General features: G+C 37.7%; 1 long non-coding RNA gene across 1 annotated transcript; it reads right to left on the bottom strand.

Moving 5' to 3' along the window:
* Window positions 1-16: 16 nt before the first annotated feature.
* On the bottom strand, window positions 17-25624 carry LOC122733030. Its single transcript, XR_006353665.1, has 3 exons — window positions 25503-25624; window positions 3128-3271; window positions 17-257 (listed from the first exon to the last, which is right to left on the bottom strand). It is a non-coding gene; the product is annotated as an uncharacterized LOC122733030 (long non-coding RNA).
* Window positions 25625-25743: the final 119 nt, after the last annotated feature.

Raw genomic sequence — 25743 nt, 5'->3', positions numbered from 1 at the left:
TTTTATTAAGAGCATATATATTAGCAACTACAATTCTGCAGAGCCAGGATAGAGGAATTACTCTATGCTATCAGTTACTGCCATAGCAGCTTACGGAGTACATGGAAGAGGGGACAAAACAGAAAAGTCAACTTAAAATTTGGGAGTCTTGATTGGTAGTTTGAACTGATTGAGGTCATTTGTCTCTTCAATCCCATCCATTGAACTCTTTGTCACCATGGAGTCAAAGTCTTCATCATCATGGTACTACATGATTCCTGGGGGGGAAAGTAGCAAATTTTAGAAAAATCAACACTTCCCTTCCAGACCAACAGCTTCTGTCTAATCCTTCATCAAATATGAAAGGGGAAGGGAACACTGATAAAAGTTGAGAAAAAGCTGCTTTAGCTCCATTATTTTCCCATTTAATTAGGGCTCAGATGTCACTACAACCCTATGTCCCCATGCCAAGCTCAGCTACAGCAAGGCAACTTTAACTTATCAAGATCAAAACATTAAGAACAACTGGATGAATAATTCATTCCACAATCTGTGCCAATATAATCAATTTATAAAGCTATCTAAGTCAATTTAATATAAATCTTGCATTGCATGAGGTAGGCCCTAGAGATATTTTTCTAAGTATTCACTACTCTCAAAGGAGATTACATTGTATTAACGCCATTTTGATTTGGAATCTACTGCCACTAAGGCCCGAGGTCATGCAAAGAAACAGAAGAAAAAGCGCTTGCTCACAGGAACATTGTCAGGTAGATATAATAAAAATTAGATTTACCTGATCATATCACACCATATAAGATCCAAAGGCATAAGTTACCAAAATACAAAAATGTCACATTATGACTAAATTAAAAGATCACAGAAAGGAGTACATTTCATATGAATTGATAAGAAATGAGTTCTTTAGCAAATAGTCAAGCTCACAGAAAAACAGACTATTTTGTTTGATTTTTTTTTTTTGCAGGACAATGAGGGTTAAGCAATTTGCTATGGCTGAACCCAGAATCACCCTGGATATAGGTGATAAGTCTATTGATTCCTTAATAGACAGAAAGGCAACCTTCTCTGTCTTACTCTCTCATTCAGGTACCACTATTCCATCAAAGCAGCAGGTAGTGTGGAGAGAGGTAAGACCCCTTAAATCTAGGCACGCATTGCCTTTAGTTTGTATGCATGAGGATCACATATTTCATCATCCCCTCCTGGTTTTAACATCCTTATCCTGCCTCTTATTCCAGCAAGATGTCAAGAAAAAAGCAAGGAGGTTGGGGGGCTGACAACTTCTCATTGAGAAATTCCTAGCCTATGGGCTCTTAGTTCACTACAGAGACAGGGAAAAGTAACCTGTAGCTATCTCACAATTGTTAGTATGTGTGTCTTGTTTGCATGTATGTGTCTATCAAGCACCATGATTATGTATCTGGGCAGAAAGTTATCCCTTGTAGTTGATCAGACTCTGACTGCAGGATGTCTTCACATTCTGAATACCTCAGAATTTGAATCTCAAACTGGAATGTAAATTCTCTGCTGGACATTCATAGCCTTAGATGAACTTTGTGGAAACTTTTTAAAAATAATTAATGTTGATGAAGACACTGTAAATTAACCTTTAAATTAACCCTTCTAATGCTACAAAGTTAATCACTGCAATACCAGGAAAAGGGTATGATGGATTTTTTTTAAATTTCCAAAATGGTTACAAGGAGCTAAAATCAAAATGGAGGAAACCATGTGTCCTAAGCCTCTCTCTTTCCATGAGGCAGTTTCTGCTATGGGAGAGGGGAACAATCTGATAGCAACTAGTGCCTAAAAGATTTATTATGCTGGAAATGTGCTATAAACTCCCATTTTTTAAATCTTTTGTACTTTAATAGTTTAAAATTAGGAATTATTTGTAATATGTAAAAGTTGCGAAGAAAAAGATGGTTTTTTAATCTCTAACCATTGAACCAAAGTGCCCTAAGAACAGCTTTTAGCTTTGATTTACCTCTGGTAAAATGGGCCATGCTCTGTCAGCATTAAGACCCGCTGGCCACAAAAAACTTTCTGGGGCAAAAAAGCCAAAGCAACAGAAGAAAAGGGGGGGAAGCCCCCACACTTTAACTCTGACTTGTTATCTGATAAGTTTCTGAGATAATGGCAGAGGCACCAGCTCCTTAGTAAAGAGGAAGGAACAAAGTTGAAGTAAAGCTGGGGAACTTTTTTCAAATGTACTATGTGAATTTGTTAATAACAGTCTTTTGTTTTCAAGTGCTAAAAGTATTAACCCTTAGATAATAAGAATGTTATAGAGCAAAATCACAGGCAATGGAATTAAGAACACCTGATTGGTGAACAATTGTATCAGCTATGGTAGAAAAGCAATTTCTCTTATAATCTAGATGTCACTAGGGATGGATTCCAGGAGGACTGTGGATACTAATGGATTTAGATATCAGACCATGGAAACAGACAGTGGTGACACACTGATTAGAAGGTCAGACCTACAGTAAAGATGACTAATTATCCCAAATTCAAATCTGGCCTCAGACACTTACTAGCTGTGTGAACCTGGGAAAGTCATTTAACCATATTTGCCTCAGTTTCTCACCTATAAAATGAGTTTGAGAAGGCAAAAGGAGGTCACAAATGGTCAGGTAGGACTGAACATACACACAAACACCAAAAATTCTCAACACATTGAGTGGAAATAGTGAAGGGTATGGAGTAATGATAGGTGAATTGGAGAAATAGAAACTATAAGCTAACAGCACTGAGGAGGAACAGAATGCCAAGACTTGTTTTAATGGGAGGTAGTAAAGGGATTGTAATGAGAACAAAATCTGAGCTGGCAAGCCCAGTTTAGGAACTATTGTCCATTCTAGATTAAATCATTTCAAGTTTCCCTAAGATTTGTGATACATACTTTGGAACAAATCCTCTTGGATGACTGGCAGAGGGGTACCTAGTAACAGCACTGAGAAACTAGGCACAGGATCATTCAGAGTCTATTCCATGAGAGACTGAGAAAAATGACTCTGAGTCATGAAGAAGCTAAGCACATGCTCACTCAGTTACCCAATCTGAGTTGCCCAAATATCTAAACATGAGGTCAAAGAGGCACTTGTTATTTGTCTTGTGTGCTTACAGAGAGAGTCAGGAAATTCCTAATGCAGTAGCAGCCTGGTAGGTCTGGGTCCAGCTGGGGATGCTCTGGCCCTGAGCAGGACATTATAACCATGGAGAAATACGGTCGATCAGCTTGCTGGGGTCAGTTAGAGACGACTCTTTCCTTGGAGAAGCAAAGTAGTTGATTAGCCAGGTAGTGGTTGGTCAAACAGATAATAAAGCAGCCACTCAGAAAGCCGGGCTCCCTGAATTTACAGCATGAGCTTAGTTGGGAGCCAGTTGTGTTTGCTGTGTGATTAGGACCAGGCAGTGACAATAATCTTGAGTTAGAAATGTGGAATCTTTATTATTCATATATCCAAATAGCTAACATCAACATTTTCAAACTGCTGTAACTTTTCTGTCTTATGTCTCCCCACACTCCTTTCTCTGCTCTATAAAATTGTCATCTTCTCTTTTGTTCTGGGAGTTGGAAGTGAGACTTCTTCTCCCAGCCATACCTCTATGGCTGTCTGATCAAACCCCCCTGAGATTTGAAGTTAAACTTCTCCCAGCCATACCTGTATGTGCTGTCTGATTAAGGAACATTCCATAAGCCTGTACCTCTCCAGGAGTTAAAGTCTAGGCTTCTTCTCCTGGCCATAACTCTATGTGCCAAATAATAAAAAACTTTTACTTGAATTTTGATTGGATCACATGGGCAAGTAATTCTTTGAAAGAGGAAGGTTTTCAAGAACCCATCTAGTGTTGAGAATAATCAGCACTGACTTTTATTAAGAGCATACATATTAGCATCTAAAACTCTGCAAAACCAGGACAGAAGAACAACAGGGTCACATGCATAGCAGCTCACAGAGGACATGGAAGAGGGAACAAAACAGAAAAGTCAGCTTAAAATTTGGGAGTCTTGATTAGTAGTTAGAAATGATTGAGGTCATTTGTCACTTCAGTCCCATCCATTGAACTCTTTGTCTACCATGGAGACAAAGCCTTCATCATCATGGTACTATACATGTTTCCTGGTGAAAAAATAGCATATTTTAGAAGAATCAACACTTCCCCTCCAGCTCAACAGCTCCTGTCTAATCCTTCACCAAACATGAAAGGGGAAGGGAACACTCTGATAAGAGTTACTTTAGGGGGGCGGCTAGGTGGCAGAGTGGATAAAGCACCAGCCCTGGATTCAGGAGTACCTGAGTTCAAATCTGGCCTCAGACACTTGACATTTACTAGCTGTGTGACCCTGGGCAAGTCACTTAACCCCCATTGCCCTGAGGAAAAAAAAAAGAGTTACTTTAGCTTCATCATTTTCCCATTTAATTGGAGCTCAGATGTCACTACAACCCTCTGCCCCCTGAGCTGGGGCTCAGCTACAGCAAGGCAGCTGTTCGTTATCAGGATCATAACATTAAGAACAAGTGGCTGAATAAATCATTCCACATTCTGTGCCAATATAATAAAAATTATAAAGCTATCCAAGACAATTTAATATAAATCTTCCATTGTATGAGGTAGGCCCTAGAGGTATTTTTCCAAGTATTCACTGCTCACAAAGGAGATTACATTCTATTAGTTCAATTATTATTTAGAAACTAATGCCTATATAAGTCCTGAGGTCATGCAAAGAAACAGAAGAAAAAGCCCTTGCTCACAGGAACATTGTCAGCTAGATATGATAAAAATGAGATTTGCCTGATCATATCACACCATTTAAGCTCAAAAGATATAAGTTACCAAGGTCACATAATAAATAAATTAAAAGAGCAGAGAAGAGAGTATATTTCATATAAATTGATAAGACATGAGTTCTTTAGCTAATGGTCAAGATCACAGGAAAATAAATAGACTATTTTGATTACAGAAAATTTTAAATCTATGGCATAACCAATATCAATGAAATTGGAACTAGTAGAGTAGCAGTTAAGAAGGTACAAACCTTTGCAGTAAATTTCTCTGATAAAATTCAACTAAACAACCAATATTTAGAAATGATTCAAATGTATAAAAACAGGGACTACTTAATAGATGGATTGTTAAAGGAAATGAACAGGAAGTTCTCAAAGGAAGAAAGGTAAGCTTCAACTATCATAGTAAAAAACTGTTCCAAATCAATGGTGATAAGAAAAATGTACATTAAAATAATTCTGAGGTTCCATCTCACCTCCATCAGACTGGCAAAGAGGGCAAAAAAGGAAAACACCAATTGCTGGGGATGTACATTGAGAAGAAAGCCATACTAGCTCACTGTTGATAAAGCTAGAATTAGTATCACCATTCAGGAAAGCACCGTAGAACTATACACAAAAATCACTCAACCACAAATAACATTTGACCCAGGGACACCACGGCTAGGCAGATATCACAAAGTAATCTTTAAAGAAAAAAAGAGGGGGGCAGAGCCAAGATGGCAGAGAGGAATCAGCAAGCTGCATGAGCTCTCCTGTTCCCTCAAAAAGAACATTAAATCAAGCCTCTGGACGGATTCTGAAACCACAGAACCTGTAAAGAGACAGAGAGACACAGTCTTCCAACCAGAGATAATTTCGAAGACTTCAGGAAAGGCCAGTCTGACTCAGGCAAAATGGAGGTGCAGTGCAGGTCAGCAGTCCAGTGCCAAGGGAGTGGGGGCAAGTCAACAGGAAGCTGCGGGCCACAGCCGAACAACTGAGACCCCTGGATCCTGGTTCAAAAAATCTGGTGGCCCAGCAGGACAGTGGAAAAACCTACCTGCACCAGCTGAGAGGGCAAGTTGCCAGCTGGAGGGCCACAAACAGGATAGGCGCGACTAGGCCCACTGATCCTAGCGTCCTCAGACAGGAAGTGCAGGGCAGGCGAACTGCACACACCATAAAGGCCTCAGTGTAAAAAGCCGGTCACACAGCACCTATACCCCTACATAAGAAGCCCAAAACAGGGACCCTGGTGCCCCCAGAACAGACCTCAACCTAAACAATAAATAAATAATCTGCAATAATGAGTAAGAAGCAAAAAAGAACCTTCTCCATTGAGAGCTTCTGTATCAACAGGGAAGAGGCAAACACAAACTCAGATGAGGACAATACCCTCAAATTGCCCACATGTGAAGCCTCAAGAGGGAAGGTGAATTGGACTCAAGAACAAAACGCCTTCCTGGAAGAGCTCAAAAAGGATTTTAAAAATCAATTGAGGGGGCGGAGCCAAGATGGCAGAGAGGAAGCAGCAAGCCACCTGAGCTCTCCTTCTGTTCCCTCAAAAAGAACATTAAATCAAGCCTCTGGACGGATTCTGAAACTATAGAACCTGCAAAGGGACAGAGAGACACAGTCTTCCAACCAGAGATAATTTAGAAGACTTCAGGAAAAGGTCGGTCTGACTCGGGCAAAAGGGAGGCTCAGCGCAGGGCAGCAACCCAGCAACGAGGGGGTCAGGGCAAGTCAGCAGGAGCTGCGGGCCACAGCCGAACAACTGAGGCCCCTGGAACCCGGCTCAAAAATCTGGTGGCCAAGAAGGACAGTGGAAAAACCTATCTGCACTGGCCAGGAGGGCCACGAATGGGGCAGGTAGGATCAGGCACCAAGCCGAGCACTCAGGCAGGAAGTGCAGGGGGGGTGAACTGCAAAACAATATAAAGGCCTCAGAGTAAAAAGCCGGTCACACAGCACCTATACCCCTGCACAAGAAGCCTAAAACAGGGACCCTGGTGCGCCCAGAGCAGACCTCAACTCAACTTAAAAAAATAAATAAATAAGCTGCAATAATGAGTAAGAAGCAAAAAAGAGCCCTCTCCATTGAGAGCTTCTGTATCAATAGGGAAGAAGCCAACTCAAACTCAGATGAGGACAATACCCTCAAATTGCCTACATGTGAAGCCTCACGAGGGATAGTGAATTGGTTTCAAGAACAAAAAGCCTTCCTGGAAGAGCTCAAAAAGGATTTTAAAAATCAATTGAGAGAGGTAGAAGAAAAAATGGGGAGAGAAATGAAAGCAAAACAAGAAAACTATGAAAAAAGAATCAGCAGCTTGGAAAAGGAAGCACAAAGATTAACTGGCCAAATGGGAAAAAAAAAGGGCATAATTTCACTGAAGAAAACAATGCCTTAAAAAATTCAGTTGGCCAAATGGAAAAAAAGGTGCATAATCTCATTGAAGAAAACACTGCCTTTAAAAATTCACTTGGCCAAATGGAAAAAAAGGTACATAATCTTACTGAAGAAAACAATGCCTTAAAAATTAAAATTGGACAGCTGGAAGATAAGGACTCCATGAGACACCAGGAATCAGTCAAGTTGAATCAAAAGAATGAAAAAATAGAAGAAAATGTGAAATACCTCATTGGAAAGACAACTGATCTGGAAAACAGATCCAGGAGAGACAATTTGAGAATCATTGGACTGCCTGAAAGCCATGATCAGAAAAAGAATCTAAATACCATATTCCAGGAAATTATTAAGGAAAACTGCCCTGATATTATAGAATCAGAGGATAAAATGGTCATTGAAAGAATCCAATGATCACCTCCTGAAAGAGACCCCAAAAGGAAAACTCCAAGGAATATTGTAGCCAAATTCCAGAATTATTAGGTGAAGGAGAAAATACTCCAAGCAGCCAGAAAAAAGCAATTTAAATATCATGGAGCCACAGTCAGGATTGCTCAGGACCTGGCAGCTTCAACATTAAAGGATCACAAGGCTTGGAATATATATATATATATATCTTTACCACAAATAAATTTTACCACAAAAGACATCAGCAGGACTTGGTGTCTTGCTGGTACAACCTCTGTATACATTTCCTAAATGGTGGAAAGACTAGATGGAGGATTCCCTTTTAACTTGTTTTATATTTCTGAAGAGACTGTAACAAACATAAAGTTCCATAATGGAAGAATAAGAGGAAGAAGATTATACAATGGAAGTATTACATCAAAATTTTATAGTATTCAGTAAATTCCTTTTTAGTGCTAAAGTTGTAGTGATTATCCGTGATTAGTTTTTGAAACTCTTTGACTTAAAGCTTTTCTCTTCATTTCATTTCCCTTCATTTCTCTTCCTTTGGTTTCCCTTGACTTCCCTTGCTTTCACAAACTTTCCTTCTTTTTTCTTTCCTTTTCTTTCTTTCCTTCCTATTTCCTGCTTGGTTTCCTTTCCTTTCTTTCCTTCCTATTTCCTGCTTGATTTCCTTTCCTTTCCTTTCTATTTCCTGCTTGATTTCCCTTCCTTTCCTTTCTTTCCTTTCTATTTCCTGCTTGATTTCCCTTCCCTTCCCTTCCCTTCCCTTCCCTTCCCTTCCCTTCCATCACTGGTAATAGTTAGCTTCTTTCCAAGTCTCTTCACTTAAGTTATGTTTAAAAAAAAATCCTCCTTTGTAACAAATTTGTCTAACTTCATCAGGAAAGCACACCCACCGATCGACCATGTTGAGATTGTATATTTCATTCTGCTCAACTAGTCCAATACTAGTCAATCAAGATATAAAAGGAATACTTCATCAGCTTTCTCATGGAGTTGGGGATGGATATGGTATTGATCCAAGTTTTTAGGTCTTTTATTATTCTTTGCAATCTTTCAGCCATTTTACAAGTTGTCTTCCTGCTCCTGCTAATTTCAGTTGCATCAGTTAATATAAGTCTTTCCATGTGTCTCTGAATCTTTCCCTTCCATCATTCTTACAGAACATTAATATTAAATTACCTTCATATATCATCATTTCTTTAGCTGTTATCCAGTTAATGAGCATCCCATTGGATTACAAATCTTGTCTACAGGAAAAAGTTCTGACACAGATGTTTTTCTGCAGATGAATCATTTCCTTCTTTCTTTTCATTCTTTTAAAAATTATTACATTGTGATATCTGACTAGTAGTGGGGTTTGTGGTTAACATGTTACACATGGTTTAGTGACATTTGGGGAATAGTTCTAAGCTCCTTTCCAGAATGATGACACTAATTCATAGCTCCATCAACAGTGCTTCTCATTATATATCCCCAGCAATTGTTGTTTTCTTTTTTACCATCTTTGGAACCTCAGAATCACTTTAATGTACATTTTGCTTATCGCCATGGTTTTGGAATATTTTTTTCATATGATAGGCAACAAACAGCCCTTCATCTTAAATTGATTCCTCTCTTACTGCCTGAATCATAAATGAAATGAAGCAGAGACAAACTTTAATCACAGGATCCTGAGTTTACATACAGTCTCAGATTCACCCAGATGGTCAGGGTGACTATGCCAGTGGAACAAACTTAAGCAATGCACCATAGAACTTTCACAATGATGAATACAGGAACAAAATATTCTTTACAGGGAATGGCTAGTTGTAATGGAAAAACACTGCTCAGTGCATTCTATTTGATTAATATGGGTGTTAATTAGTATCCTGGCTACAGCCTTGGAGTCACATGGCAGGTCTTCCAGCTGGCTACCCTGAGGTTGCTGCCCAGGTTCAGTAATCAAGCTATATTTTGTTAACCCATTCCAATCTATCCCCCACATCTGACTCTTCAGTCTACTGGCTCTTACTGAAACCTGCTTTCCCCTAATGACTCAGCCTCCCTGGCCACCCTTTTCAGTACTTGTCATATCTTCTCTCATTCTCCTCAACTCACTGGTTGAGGCAAGAGTTAGAATACTCTTCACTCCCCATTTCTACTTCCAGGCTCCCTTCCTTCCTTCTTTACTCAGGAGCCTTTCTTCCTTTGAGGTTCATGCTATTCATATCTGGCACCCAATCAAAATCTGGTTACCTGTTGTCTGCAGACCCTTAAATCACTCTCCTTTCTTCCTCAATTACTTGAATACTTGGCTAATGATTCTTATTTCCTCCATAGTTCCATCCTTCCTACTAGGCAACTTCAACATGCATCTTGATTCTCCATCACATATCTAACTATTAAATGTACTCACCTTCCATGAACTACTCTTCCACCCACTTGAGCCACACAGAAAGACAGTCATATCCTGAATGTTGCCATCACTCAGAAACATACCTTCATGTTAAAGAATTCTGAGTTCCCCTTATCTCAATATAATCTGTGGTCTTTTCAACTTTCCCTCTTCCTTCCCTTACACGACCCTACTCTTCCTCCTCATCATTACTTCCAATGCCTTCACCCCTCCATTCTTTCCCAAGGCATCCCCCCTGTAGTAGCCACTCTCTCCTCTTCTCCCCATTCTGACTTCTTGGTGAGCTAATTCAAATTTACACTGTTTCTCTCTTGAATCCTTAGCACATATTACAGACTATGTCCAGCCAAGCCTCAGCCTTGTATCTCTCCCAGCATTTGTGGCTTTTGTTCCTACACATGCTGCTGAACAGAAGTGGAAAAACTCACACCACCATTCTGACTGGGTTCACTAACAATTTATGTTACATAAGCTGCATTGGTTGCTCACTGCTACTAGTCCATGCTACTATACTTTTCACATCCATTCTATATCCAAATCTTCACAGTGTTTCTTCCAAATGTTTTCACCCATCTTCCAATCTCCCATGGCTCCATCTCCATCTGCTCTATCATACCCTGGCTCATATTTTACAGAGAAAATTGAGGGCATCCAAATTCAAATAAAGTATAAATTTACCCCCTTTGCCATAGATGTTAATATTCTATGAACATGGGGCAGCCAGGTGGCAAAGTGGATAGAGCACTGGCCCTGGAGTCAGGAGCACCTGAGTTCAAATCCAGCCTCAGACACTTAACACTTACTAGCTGTGTGACCCTGGGCAAGTCACTTAACCCCAATTGCCTCACTAAAAAAAAAATATTCTATGAACACCGTGTAAACGTATCACTAATGCAGAGTCATTATGAAGTGACCCCATGTTTTAGCCTTGCTTGACTTTAGGTACTGTGCAACCAGACTGCAGGTGAAGGTGAGTATTGTGCTTTGTTGAATCATTTGCTGGTCTTCCAAAATTGGTTTTACCTACATTGGATTCTCTGCCTTTTTAATATTATTTCTAATGAGCATGATCTTTCACTGAAACACTTTACAAAAGAGTTCCTATTTGAAATCAGTGTCACCTCCAGCTTCTACCCCTCTCAGTATTTGTGGACTTAATCACTTTGGGGGAGCTGTAAGTTTTATTGTATTGTCAATCAATCAAATGTGCAAAATCATTTTAATTGATGTTGCTGTCATTTTCCATAGTTTTCCTACTTTTAAACTTTTTAACATTTTAATTTAAACTTCTGAGTTCCAAATTCAATGCCTTTCTCCCTCTTCAACTCCCTCTCATAGATGGTAGGCATTCAGATAAAGGATACATATACACACACACACACACACACACACATACACACACATATGCCAATATGTAAAACATTTCCATATTAGTCATTTTGTACAAAGCTCAAATGAAAGAAAAAAATGAAAGAATAAAAGTTAAAAAGAGCATTCTTGAGTCTGTATTCTATCAATAAAACTTTTTTTCACCATGGAGGCAGATAGTATGCTTCATCATTCATCTTTTGTGGTTGCCTTGGATCATTGTACTGTTGAGAATACCTAAGTCATTCACAGTTCTTCATTAAACAATATTGTTGTTACTATGTACAGTAGTCTCCTCATTTTGTTCTCTTCACTGTGGATCAGGTCATGTAAGCACATCCAGGTTTTTCTGATATCATCCTGCTTGTCTTTTCTTATAGCAGAATACTATTCCATTAAAATTGTATGCCATAGTTTATTTAGCCACTTCCCAATTAATGGTCATCTCTTTGAATTATAATTCTTAGCCACCTCAAAAAGAGATGCTAGAAATATTTTGAGACAAATAAGTCCTTTTCTCTGTTTTGAATCTCTTTGGCATATAGACCGAGCAGTTAGTTTTTCTGTTTTGAATGGCCATAACTTGTGCAAACAGATCACTATTGAGTTCTTTCAGTTGCCTCTCATATGTTTTCAATTTATTATTTCGTCTACCTTGGACTAATATTGATCTGTCCTCTAAATAGTTACCCATCTAATTCTACACAGATAGTTGATGTAAGAATGATTCGCAAGTCCAAAATGCCTTTAATATCAATAATGTCATCATTAAAATATAAACAATTGGGGCAGCTAGGTAGCTCAGTGCATAAAGCACCGGCCCTGGATTCAGGAGGACCTGAGTTCAAATCCAGCTTCAGACACTTGACACTTACTAGCTGTGTGACCCTGGGCAAGTCACTTAACCCCCATTGCCCTGCAAATATATATATATATATAAACAATTTCATTTTGTAACATGACTCATTGCTTTTATAGAACAATGAATATTTGTGATGAACATTCACAGCTGGACTATCTTACCTGGCTCTAGAAGATTAAGTTCTGCTGAGGAGAATGAGATATATTAGTCTCAGGCTGAGATCTTGGGATGGGGCATCTTTGCTCAGATCCTAATGTAAGTGTTCTCTGTATATTATCTCAACTGCAATCCAGGGACTGAGGCCAAACTGTGAAAGAGTTGCATGGAAATAGAGAGAAAACATTTGCAATCTGGGCCCCATACAATCCTATAGAACATGATAGAGGAAAAGATATGGACCACCACTGATGAGCTGCTAAGAACTGCTTGGATTTCCATCAACTATATCCTGAATTTCTACCTCCCTTTCTCCCACAGACTGTGATGGTATTTCCCCACAGAATTTCTTTATCAAGTCAGCCAGAACACAGGAACATACAAATATAACTCAGTAATCTCTGCTTATAGCTTTGCTTTGGTTCAGCTGAAGGGCCTTCACTTCATCTCTCCAGGCCACAATTTCCTCATCTGTGCAGTGGCAATGATCTGGGGTCCTTCCACACAAAGTCGTAAATCTCAAATAAAAGAATATCTATATAATGCTTCATAAACCTGTAAAAATGTTAGTTATATTGATAATTCACAAATTAACTGGTTTCAGCTAGATAGGTGGCATAGTGAATAGAGAGCCCAGTCTGGAGTTAGAAAAAGTCATCTTCTCAAGTTCAAATCTGGCCTCTGATACTTACTAGCTATGTGACCCTGGGTAAGTTATTTGATATAATTTGTCCCATTTCCTCACTTGTAAAACTAGCCGGAGAAAGCAATAGCAGACCAGTTCAGTAACTATGTCAGAATTCCCCCAAAATAGGGTCATGAAGAATCAGACTTAACTGAAAGGACAGAACAAGAACAATCTGGGTTCAGACCCAAGAGGGTTGATGTAGGAGGCAAAGAAAGGGTAAAGAGACAAACTTAAGACCCAGACTCTGATTTAGATCTGAGCCCTAAGGGGGATTCAGACCCTACCTATAAAAGGGATTAATGGGTAACTTAAGACTTGGGCCTTCATTACAAGTCAGGGCCTAGGTTCTTGTTACCCACCTTAATCACCAATCAAAACAAGAATATAAAGAAGTAGGTCATAGAGACCTTAGCTATAACAAAGACCTAGAGACAGGCTATAGAAATCCTCATTGATAAATATTAATATCCAGAAACTAGGCCTGGGAATGAAACACATAGGGACAATCTGACCTTGGCAAGTTGAGGTAACATGCACAGAAAAGGCCAAATTTGTCCCCAGCTCACCTTATGACGTGTAAATTCCTGAAAACACACCTCCAGAGAAAAAGGTACCCACCTTGGGGGTTGGACTGAGGACCCCAGGAATTCCAAATAAGGATAAGCCCTCCCCTTTACCTCCCTAAGGTAGAGATTATTATAATGAGACTGATAATCAATTCATCCATACTGTAAATATAACTATCTTTTTTTTCCCTAATTAAGAGACACCTCCATGGGGCCCTCCCTGTGGTCACTCTCAGTATTGCAATAACATTTGGGAAACTGAGTCACTGGTCCTTATAATTCTTTAGGACGCCTCATGAACAATCTCATCAATTAATTTCATCCCACATCAATATGCAAGAAAGACTGCAATGTATCTACAACATTCAGAGTGTGTGATATTCTGGTTCAATGTGCTTAATGGACCCCATGGGGCTCTTTCCATTGTTCCAAGACAAGGAAAGGAGGAGAAAGCATGCCAATAGGATTACCTGCCAAGAAACCTGGGTTCAGTGTTCTACAATCCAGGAAAATGATAGATTCTCTGTTCCTTGACACTTATTTCAATGATCATCCAGGAAGCATTTCCAAGAGAGAATTCCCTAAATTTCCTGAGCAGGATTGGCTTGCAGATTCCATCTTTATTTGTTACAGTCTTGAAACGTTTATATAAACATCAGGCTCTCCTCTATTGTCCAGCAGCATTCACAGCTGAGACTCCTCACTGAGCTGAGAAAGAAGAAGGCACCCCAGGTGAGCTTGTGTTTCCCTGAGGCTTTTCTGTCTCTCCTTTTTGTTACAGTGTTTATCACATGTGACCCACAAAGTTCCTGTGGACAAGGGCTCTTTCTGCTGTTTCCTTTTATGACCTGAGGACTAATAGGTATTAGATTCTAAAGAAAAGCTGAAATAATAGATTATAATAGCATTGAGAGCAGTGAATAATTTAAAAATAACCTCAGGGTTTAACACATAGCAAAACATAGCATAGGCAGGTAAATAATGCTTTTAAAATGATTTGGTTCATTGAATTATATGCCTGACTAAGCTATAACTAACAAAATAGGGTGCAAAACCTAGAAAATATCAGTGGTATCAATCCTATCCATGCTAAGGGAACTGTAGTTTTTTCCAAATTGCTATTTCATTATTGTTAAAATTCACAGTTTCTGATTATTTATAAAACAATTTTGAGCTTTTAAATGTTTGTTTTGTTTTTAATGAAATTTCATGTAAACATCAAACCAGAAATACTGCAACAGCATAATAAAAGGCATTTCTCCATGTTGATCTGGATTCTTGGTCATTTCTTCCTTGCATCCCAGTCTGACCTGCACAATGAAGCTTGTCATAGGCCTTTTCCTCTTCTCCTTCATCCTCTCTGTCCACTGTGATGCTGATAGTAAATCCAGGATGCTACAGGGGTTTAAGGATATTGGTCGAGGTAAGACCATCTTAACTGGAAACTGTTTAAAATACCTGAGTCTCTCTTCTACCTGGGGAGAAGATCACCTTTGACTGTGTTGCTTTGCAAAAAGATGTGATTGATAAGAGGAGGAAGATTATTTTGTCCATAAAGTAATGCACCTCTGAGGAAGAAGGCTCCATCCTATGGTGGCGGTGGGGGGGGGTGTATGTGTGTTTGGCGGGGGTGGTGCATGTTTGTGTGTATTGCAGGATCTTGGCGCTTAAGTTCTTGCCCAACAGAGGAAGTAGGGATCACCTATGGTGTTGCACCACTCAAAATGTAAAATAGGAGACTTGTCTTCAGGTGGCTGTTTTTATCTTGGGGTCTTTCTGACATTTGTGAAGTCATATTGGCCAGTGACTAAAATGTCATCATTAATTATGCCTATTGAAACCCATATTTAGCACTTGGAGAGGGAAGGAATCCCTGTTTTATAAAGTCCATCTTGACAAGCCATTTTCATTGGGGACAAATGGTTTAGAAAATGCTTTCATGACATCCCTAAAGAAAAATCTTGACTCCTGGAAGGTAGTTTCTTTCCCCCAAAGAGCCAGGTCTGTGTTATTTGAGTACTACTTGTGACTCAAGATTTCTTTGTAATTGCTGTTCTTTTTCTAGGTCTTTCCAAACTGTGCACAGAGTACTGTAAAGAACAGCTTACAAAGTCAACAAGCAATGATATGCCATCCAATGATGAGGCCCTGAAACCTGATGAACCTAAACACAAAGTATGAATTGGGAGATGTTCCTGTGAGGGGAGTGGATCTGGGCTATCTAGAGACCATCAGATAAACTTCCCTGTATAAGCTCTCTGTAGTCAGTGCAGTTACACTTTATCCTCTTTATGTCCCAAAATGTCCATTTCAGGGTCCTGTCTATTTCAGGACCTTCCATCTTTATGATTTTTGCTCTTTTTGCTCTGTCTGGTTTTGATATCAACACCATATTTGTGACATAAAAGGAATTCGGTAGAACTCCTTCTTCACCTATTTTTCCAAATAATTTGTATATTATTGGAATTAATTGTTATTTAAATGTTTGGTAGAATTCACCTGTAAATCCGTCTGGCCCTGGGGGTTTTTTCTTAGGGAGTTCATTAATGGCTTGTTCAATTTCTTTTTCCAATATGGGCTTATTTAAGGATTTTATTTCCTCTTCAGTTAACCTGAGCAGTTTGTATTTTTGTAAAAATTTATCCATTTCATTTAGATCATCAAATTTATTGGCATACAGTTGTGCAAAATAGTTCCTAATTATTGCTTTAGTTTCTACTTCGTTGGTGGTAACATCACCCCTTTCAGTTTTGTTTTGTTTTGTTTTGTTTTTGCGGGGCAATGGGGGTTAAGTGACTTGCCCAGGGTCACACAGCTAGTGTCAAGTGTCTGAGGCCAGATTTGAACTCAGGTACTCCTGACTCCAGGGCCGGTGCTTTATCCACTGTGCCACCTAGCCACCCCACCCCTTTCATTTTTGATACTGGTAATTTAGTTTTCTTCTTTCCTTTCTTTAATCAAATTAACCAATGTCTTATATATATTATTGGTTTTTTTTCATAAAACCAGCTTTTAGTTTTATTGATTAATTCTATAGTTTTCTTGCTTTGGATTTTATTAATTTCTCCTTTAATTTTCAGGATTTCTATTTTAGTATTTAATTGGGGATTTCTAATTTGTTCTTTTTCTAGTTTTTTAAGATGCATGCACAATTTATTGATCTCCTCTTTCTCTTTTTTATTCATGTAAGCAGTTAGAGCTATAAAATTTCCCCTAAGCACTGCTATGGCTGCATCCCATAGATTTTTGTATGTTGTCTCATTATTGCTATTCTCTTGGGTAAAGTTATTGATTGTTTCTATGATTTGTTGTTTGACCCACTAATTCTTTTTTTTTTTTTTTTAGTGAGGCAATTGGGGTTAAGTGACTTGCCCAGGGTTACACAGCTAGTAAGTGTTAAGTGTCTGAGGTCGGATTTGAACTCAGGTCCTCCTGACTCCAGGGCCGGTGCTCTATCCACTGTGCCACCTTGCTGCCCTGATCCACTCATTCTTTAGAATGAAATTATTTAGTTTCCAATTGATTTTCAGTCTACCTTTCCATGGTTCTTTATTACATGTAATTTTTATTGCACCATGATCTAAGAAGTATGCATTCACTATTTCTCCCTTTCTACACTTGACTATGATGTTTTTGTGCCCTAATACATGGTCAATTTTTGAAAATGTGCCATGTACTGCTGAGAAAAAGGTATATTCCTTTCTATCCCTATTCAATTTTCTCCAGACATCTATCATGTTTAACATTTCTAGTATTCTATTCATCTCTTTCACTTTTTACTTATTTATTTTGTGGCTAGATTTATCTCATTCTGAGAGGGGAAGATTCAGATCCCCCACTAGTATAGTATTACTGTCTATTTCCTCTTATAACTCATTTAATTTCTCCTCTAAGAATTTGAATGCTACACCACTCGGCACATACATGTTTAATATTGGTATTACTTCATTATCTATAGTACCTTTTTTTTTTTTAAGTGAGGCAATTGGGGTTAGGTGACTTGCCCAGGGTCACACAGCTAGTAAGTGTTAAGTGTCTGAGGCCGGATTTGAATTCAGGTACTCCTGACTCCAGGGCCGGTGCTCTATCCACTGCGCCATCTAGCTGTCCCTATAGTACCTTTTAACAAGATGTAGTTTCCTTCCTTATCTCTTTTAATTAGATCTATTTTTGCCTGTGCTTTGTCTGAGATAAGGATTGCTACTCCTGCTTTTTTTACTTTAGCTGAAGCATAATATATTCTGCTCCAGCCTTTTACTTTTACTCTGTGTGTATCTCTCTGCTTCAAATGTGTTTCTTGTAAACAGTCTATTGTAGGATTCTGGTTTTTAATCCACTCTACAATTCGCTTCTCTTTTATGGCAGAGTTCATCCCATTCACATTTACAGTTATTATTTCTAACTGTCTATTCCCCTCCATTCTATTTACCCCCTTTATACTTTTCCCCCTTCTTTCACCCTATTCCTCCTCACCAACATTTTGCTTCTTACCCCTGCCTCCCCCAATCTGCCCTCCCTTTTTATCACCCCCTCCCTTATGTTTACTCTTTTCTCCCTTGCTTTTGCCCTCCCTTCTATCAGTCCCCACCCTTTCCCCTTACCCTTTTACTTCCCTAAAGAATAAGATAATTTCCTTTATACAAATGAATGTATATGTTATTCCCTCTTTGAACAAATCTAGTGAGAGTAGGGTTGATACAATGTTCACCCCTCCCTTCTTTCCCTCTATTGTAATAGGTTTTTTCACCTCTTCATATGATGTAATTCACCCCATTCCACCTCCCCTTTCCTCTTCTCCCCCATAAACTCCCTTTCTAACCCCTTAATTTTCTTTATATCATCACATCAAAGACAATTTATATTTATACCCTCTGAGTATAATCCTTCTGTCTGCCCAAATACATATACAATTCTCAGGAGTTATAAGTATTATCTTCCCATGTAGGAATGTAAAAAGTTTAACCTTATTGAGTAACTTTTTTCCCTCTGTTTGCCCTTTAAAACTTCTCTTGAGTCTTATATGTTAAGATTGAATTTTCTATTCAGATCTGATCTTTTCATCAGGAAACCTTGAAAGTCCCCAATTTCATTGAATATCCATCTTTTCCTCTGAAAGAGGAAAAAAAACTGATCAGTTTTGCTGGGTAATAAATTCTTGGCTTCAGTCCAAGCTCCTTTGCCTTCCAGAATATCATATTCCAGGCCTTGCGATCCTTTAATGTTGAAACTGCCAGGTCCTGAGCAATCCTGACTGTGGCTCCATGATATTTAAATTGCTTCTTTCTGGCTGCTTGGAGTATTTTCTCCTTCACCTGATAATTCTGGGATTTGGCTACAACATTCCTTGGAGTTTTCCTTTTGGGGTCTCTTTCAGGAGGTGATCATTGGATTCTTTCAATGACCATTTTATCCTCTGATTCTATAATATCAGGACAGTTCTCCTTAATAATTTCCTGGAATATGGTGTCTAGACTCTTTTTCTGATCATTTTCAGGGAGTCCAATGATTCTCAAATTGTCTCTCCTGGATCTGTTTTCCAGGTCAGTTGTCTTTCCAATGATGTATTTCACATTTTCTTCTATTTTTTCATTTTTTTGATTCAACTTGACTGATTCTTGGTGTCTCATCGAGTCATTATCTTCCAACTGTCCAATTTTAATTTTTAAGGCATTGTTTTCTTCAGTGAGAATATGTACTTTTTTTCCATTTGGCCAAATGATTTTTTTAAGGAGTTGTTTTCTTCAGTCAATCTTTGTGCTTCCTTTTCCAAGCTGCCTTTTCTTTTTCAATAATTTTCTTGAGTTGATTTCATTTCTCTTCCCATTTCTCTCAATTGATTTTTGTTTTTCCTATGGGCAATGAGGGTTAAGTGACTTGCCCAGGGTCACACAGCTAGTAAATGTCAAGTGTCTGAATGTTGTAGATACATTGCAGTTTTTCTAGCACATGATTTTTAACCTCTTTTGGTCTGAACCCAGATTGTTCTTGTTCAGGCCTTTCAGTCAGGTCTGACTCTTCATGGCACCATTTTGGGATTTTCCTGGTAAAGTTACTGGACTGCTTTGCCATTTTCTTCTCCAGCTACTTTTACAGGTGAATAAATGAGGCAAATGGCATCAAGTGACTTTCCCAGGGTCACATAGCTAGTAAGTGTCTGAGGCCAGATTTAAACTCAAGAAGATGACTTTTCCTAACTTCATGTTGGGCACTCTATTCACTGTGCCAACAGTGAAGGAACACAGATTATTTCCACTTTCCAGAGGAGGAAATTGTGTCCTGGAGAGGTGAAGTGCCTGGACTATGGTTAAACCAAGGGAAAACTACAAGAAGATATTATTGTGTTAAATTTTTATGTTCCTGTTCGCTGACTTGGTGAAGAAATTCTGTGTGAATATCCTGTCACAGACTGTAGAAGAAAGGATATAAATAGTAGGTAGAAATCTAAGAAGTTCTTAGCAGCTCATCAGTGGTAGTCCAGATCTTTTCCTCTATCATATTCCTTAGGATTGTGTGGGGCCCAGATGACAATGTTTTCTGAATGCTGTGTTTCATGTGCCCTCTCTCTATGTCCATCCATATCTTTCATGGTTTGGGCTCATCCCCTGGATTATAGTAGAGCTAATAGACAGAGTATATCTTTTTATGTAATAAACATTTTTATTTATAGTTTTGTGTTGTAATTTTTATCCCTCATTCCCTCCTTCCCCCCTTCTTGAGACAACTAACAATCATGTTTGGGTTATACATGTATGATTATGTAAAGCATTACCATATTTGTCATTTTGTACAATAAAATTTAATTAAAATGAAAAAAATGAAAGAAAGTAAAAAATAGTATACTTCAGTCTGTTCCATCAATATCAGTTCTTTCTTTGGAGATGGATAGTATGTTTCATCAATAGTCCTTTGGGATTAAGATATCATAAAAAAGGGAAAAGGACCCACATGTACAAAAAATATTTATAGCGGCTTTTTTTGGTGGCAAGGAATTGGAAATCGAGGGGTTGCCCATCAACTGGGGAATGACTGAACAAGTTGTGGTATATGAATGGAATGGAATACTATTGCACTGTAAGAAATGATGAGCAGGCAGATTTCAGAGAAACCTGGAAGGACTTGCATGAACTGATGATGAATGAAATGAGCAGAACCAGGAGAACATTGTACACAGTATCAACAACATTGTGTGTTGATCAACTGTGATAGATTTGATTCTTCTCAGCAATACAATGGTCCAAAATAATTCCAAAGTACTCAGGATGGAAAATCCTCTCCAAATCCAGAAAAAAAAAAAGAACTGTTGAATCTTAATGCAGATCAAACCATACTATTTCTATTGTTTTTGTTGTTTTTCTTTTTTGAGGCTTTTCCTTTTTGCTCTGATTCTTTTCTCATAACATTTATAATGAAGAAATATGTTCATTGTGATTGTACATATATAACCTACATCAGATTACTTGCTGTCTTGGGGAGGGGGGAAGAAGGGGAGGGAGGAAGAAAAATTTGAAACTAGAAATATTATAAAAACAAATATTGAAAATTATCTCTAAATGTAACTGGAAAATAAAAATATGTTTATATGGGAAAAAAGAAAAAAATAGTCCTTTGGGACTAAGAATAATGAAGTCATTCATAATTCTTCATCGAACAATATTGCTGTCTCCGTATACAATGTTCTCTTGGTTCTGTTCAATTCACTATACATCATTTCATACATGTCTTTCCAGGACTTTCTGAAGTCATCCTGCTTGTCATTTCTCATAGCACAATAATATTCTATCACCATAATATACCACAGTTTGTTTAGCCACTCCCCAATTTATGGACATTCCTTTAATTTCCAATTCTTAGCCACCACAAAAAGAGCTGCTATAAATATTTTTGTACAAATAGGTCTTTTTATCTTTTGGGGGGATGTCTTTGGGATATAAATCTAGCAGTGGTATTACTTGATCAAAGGATGTATGCAGTTCTATAACCCTTTGGGCATAGTTCCAAATTATTCTCCAGAATGGTTGGATCTTTTCACAATTCCACTAATTGTTGATTAGTGTCCCAGCTTTCCTACATCCCCTCCAATATCCAATATTTTCTATTTTTGTTATATTTGCCACTTTGATAAGTGTGAGGTGATACCTCAGAGTTGTTTTCATTTCCATTTCTCTGATCAATAATGATCTAGAGCATTTTTTATTATGATCACAGATAGCTTTGACTTCTTTGTCTTAAAACTGCCTGTTCATATCCCTTGACTATTTATCAATAGGGTAATGACTTGTATTTTTATAAATTTAACTCAGTTCTCTATATATTTGAGAAATGAGACCTTTATCAGACATATTTGTTTCAAAAATTCTTTCCCAGCTTTCTACTTCCCTTGTAATCATGGTTACAGTAGTTTTGTTTGTGCAAAAACTTTTTTATTTTATATAATCAAAATTATCTATTTTACATTTTACGTTATTCTGTATATCTTCTTTGATCTTAAATTCTTCCCCTTCCCATAAATCTTATAGATAAACTACTCCATACTCCCTTAATTTCCTTATGGTTTCATCTTTTATGTGTAAATCATGTACCCATTTTGACCTTCTTTCAGTATATGTTGTGAGATGATGGTCTATACCTAGTTTCTGCCATACTGTTTTCCAGTTTTCCCAGCAACTTTTGTCAAATAATGAGTTTTGTTCCAAAACCTTGGATCACTGGGTTTATCATATACTAGATTACTATAGTCATTTACTATAGTGTAATTTCTATCTCTTCTATTCCACTGATCTAATTTTCTATTTCTTAGCTAGTACCAGATTGTTTTGATAATTACCACTTTATAATATAGTTTGAGATCTGGTATTGCTAGACCACCTTCTTTCGTATTTTTTCATTCATTCCCATGATATGCTTGAACTTTTGGTTTTTCTAGATGTTATTATATTTTATAACTCTATAAAAATTTTTGATAGTTTTATTGGTATAGCACTAAATAAATAAATTGACTTAGGTAGGATTGTCATTTTTATTATATTGATTCTGCCTACCCATGAGCAATAAATATTTTTCCAATTGTTTCAATCTGATTCTATTTCTGTGAAAAGTGTTTTGTAGTTCCGGTCATATGGTTGCTGTGTTTGTCTTGGGAGATGGACTCCCAAGTTGGCTTATACTTCTTTTGTATCCCATAGAACTTGCCAAAATTCTTGATATTAAAGGGGAATATATATATATATAGCTCTCTGTGGGAAAGGAATTGATTATCATAGCTATAGAAGACAAGGGTAGAACAGAGAACATGAGATCTAATGTCATGGTAAGCCAGTTTCTTGCTTGTTGGTCAAGGGAAACACCTGGGGGCATATTGTAAAAACCCAAGAAAAATAAGTCCATCCCTTCTTGCAGATGATAACCCTTAATTCTTAAAGATGACCATCACATGCAATCTCTAGAAGACTTCTCTTCTCCAACATTACTGTCCCCATTTTCTTCAACAAATTCTCATAAAGTATAAACATAAACCTTTCACACTAGATGTTACTTTTCTTTTTTGTTTTTTGTGGGGTTTTTTTTTGTGGGGCAATGAGGGTTAAGTGACTTGCCCAAGGTCACACAGCTAGTAAGTGTCAAGTGTCTGAGGCCAGATTTGAACTGAGGTCCTCCTGAATCCAGGGCCAGTGCTTTATCCACTGAGCCACCTAGCGGCCCCAAGATGTTACTTTTCTATGGACACTGTAAACTCAGTCACTAATGCAGTCATTCTGAAGTGACCTCAATATTTTAACTTTGCTTGATTTTAGCTACAATGTAACCAGACTGCAAGTGAGTAGGCAGTCCTGCAGGAGGGGGTCAATTGGCAAGAGCTTTAATAATATATCCTTAGAATTAATCCTATCTTCTCATAAGAAGTACATAGCAACAGCTGCCAAGAATTCTCCCTAATGCCATCTCTTCATTTGAAACATGAGCCAATCAAAATACTTAGGGAGGGGGCGGCTAGGTGGTGCAGTGGATAAAGCACTGGCCCTGGATTCAGGAGTTCCTGAGTTCACAACCAGCCTCAGACACTTGACATTTACTAGCTGTGTGACCTCGGGCAAGTCACTTAAGCCCCATTGCCCTGCCAAAAAACAAAACAAAATACTTAGGGAGGAGCTAAGTAGCACTAATCCCACCTCCTCATTATGTAATCACATCAAAATATCTTTATCCTTACAAGGAAGATGTTTTTGTTGTCGTTCAGTATTTTTAGTGCATCTGACACGTCAGGACCCCATTTGGCATTTTCTTGGCAAAGATACTGGTGTGCTTTGCCATTTCCTTCTCCTGTCCATTTTACATTTTGCCATAAAACTCTTTAGAGGTCCTCGCCATTTTTATTTTCTATGATTTTCTCCCTTAATTTTCACTCTTAAATGCTGTTAAATTTGTTTTGTTGAATCATTTGCTAGTGTTCCCAATACTCATTTTACCTACATTCAATTCTCTGTTTTCCTTTTATTATTCATAATGAGAATGCTCTTTCACTGAAACATTTTACAAAAGAGTTCCAAATTGAAAATAATGTCACCTCCAGCTACCATCCCTCTCAGTATTTGTGGATTTAATCAATTTTGGAGAGCTTTCAGATTTATTGTACTGTCAATCAATCAAAGATCTACATACAATCATTATAATTGATGTGGATTTAAATTTTGCTGTAGGTTTTTCCACTTTAAAAATTATTAACATTTTTATTTAAATTTTAGAGTTGAAAATTTTATACCTCCCTCCTACCTCTCCCCTTCTCTGAGATGATAATCAATCAGATATAGGTATGTAAATCATATCCATATTAGACATTTAGTATAAGAAGAATCAAATGAAAGAAAAGAAAAGAAATGAAAAAAGTTTAAAATAGCATGTGTCAGTCTGTATTCAATCAATATCAGTTCTTTCTCTGGAGGTCAACATTATACTTCAATATGAGATCCAATTGTCTTGGATCAATGTATTGCTATGAAAAGTTAAGTCATTCACAATCCTTCATCAATGTTCTCCTGGTTCTGTTCACTTCACTATGCCTCAATTCAATTAAGTCTTTCCAGGTTTTTCTAAAATTATCCTGGATGTAATTTTTATCGCATAATACTATTCCACTAGAATCATATACCACAGCTTATTTAGCCATTCCCCAATTGATGGCCATCCCTTTGATTGCAATTCTTAGCCACCACAAGTAGAGCTCCTATACATGTATTTGTATAAATACATCCTTGGGGCAGCTAGGTGGCGCAGTGCATAGAGCACCAGCCCTGGAGTCAGGAGTACCTGAGTTCAAATCTGGGCTCAGACACTTAACACTTACTAGCTGTGTGACCCTGGGCAAGTCACTTAACCCCAATTGCCTCACTAAAAATTAAAATAATAATAATAATAAAATAAATACATCCTTTTACCTTTTTTTGGTTGTCTTTGGGATATAGTTCCAGCAGTTAGTTTTCCCATTTTTAATGATCACTACTTATCCATGTAGTTCACTATTGAGTTCTTTTAATTGCCTTTCACATCTTTTCTTTTTATTCTTTCTTCTACTTGATTAATTTATTCTTTCTTCTTCTTGATTAATATTTATTAATCTTTGCTCTAGAAAGTTACCTAATTGTACACAGACATTTGATGTCAGCATGATTCCCAAATCAATAAGACTTTTCCTGATTTTTAAAACATAATCAATTTCATTTTTGTTACATAACTCATTGCTCATAGAAGGCACTACCTATCTTTTCTTTTCTCAAAGAAAGTATTCATATTGTAAAGACAGGAGTTTCTCTTTACTTAACAAGTCTCTGCACACCTTCCAGCTTATTAATTAATGTTTTCCAATACTTTTCTTACCATAGTCAACAATTCCATCCTTTGTAGTGATGCTATTGTCTACCAAAGTAGACAATATGTTGTATGACTTTTTCATTTCATCAGTCTTACTTGGATTTTCATGCAATATCTCCAAATCTTCATTCCCTGCAATTGCTGTCAATATATAAGATAAAATTGCTTTTATGCTGGAGTTTTTCCCCAAATATTATTATGAGGAATAGGAGATAGGAAACAGACATTAAGACCTTTGACATAATGA

The sequence above is a fragment of the Dromiciops gliroides genome, chromosome 6 (assembly GCF_019393635.1).
Source record: "Dromiciops gliroides isolate mDroGli1 chromosome 6, mDroGli1.pri, whole genome shotgun sequence".
Taxonomy (NCBI): domain Eukaryota; kingdom Metazoa; phylum Chordata; class Mammalia; order Microbiotheria; family Microbiotheriidae; genus Dromiciops; species Dromiciops gliroides.
Note: the sequence above shows the minus strand (reverse complement) of the source record. Positions and strands in the feature narration are given on the sequence as shown.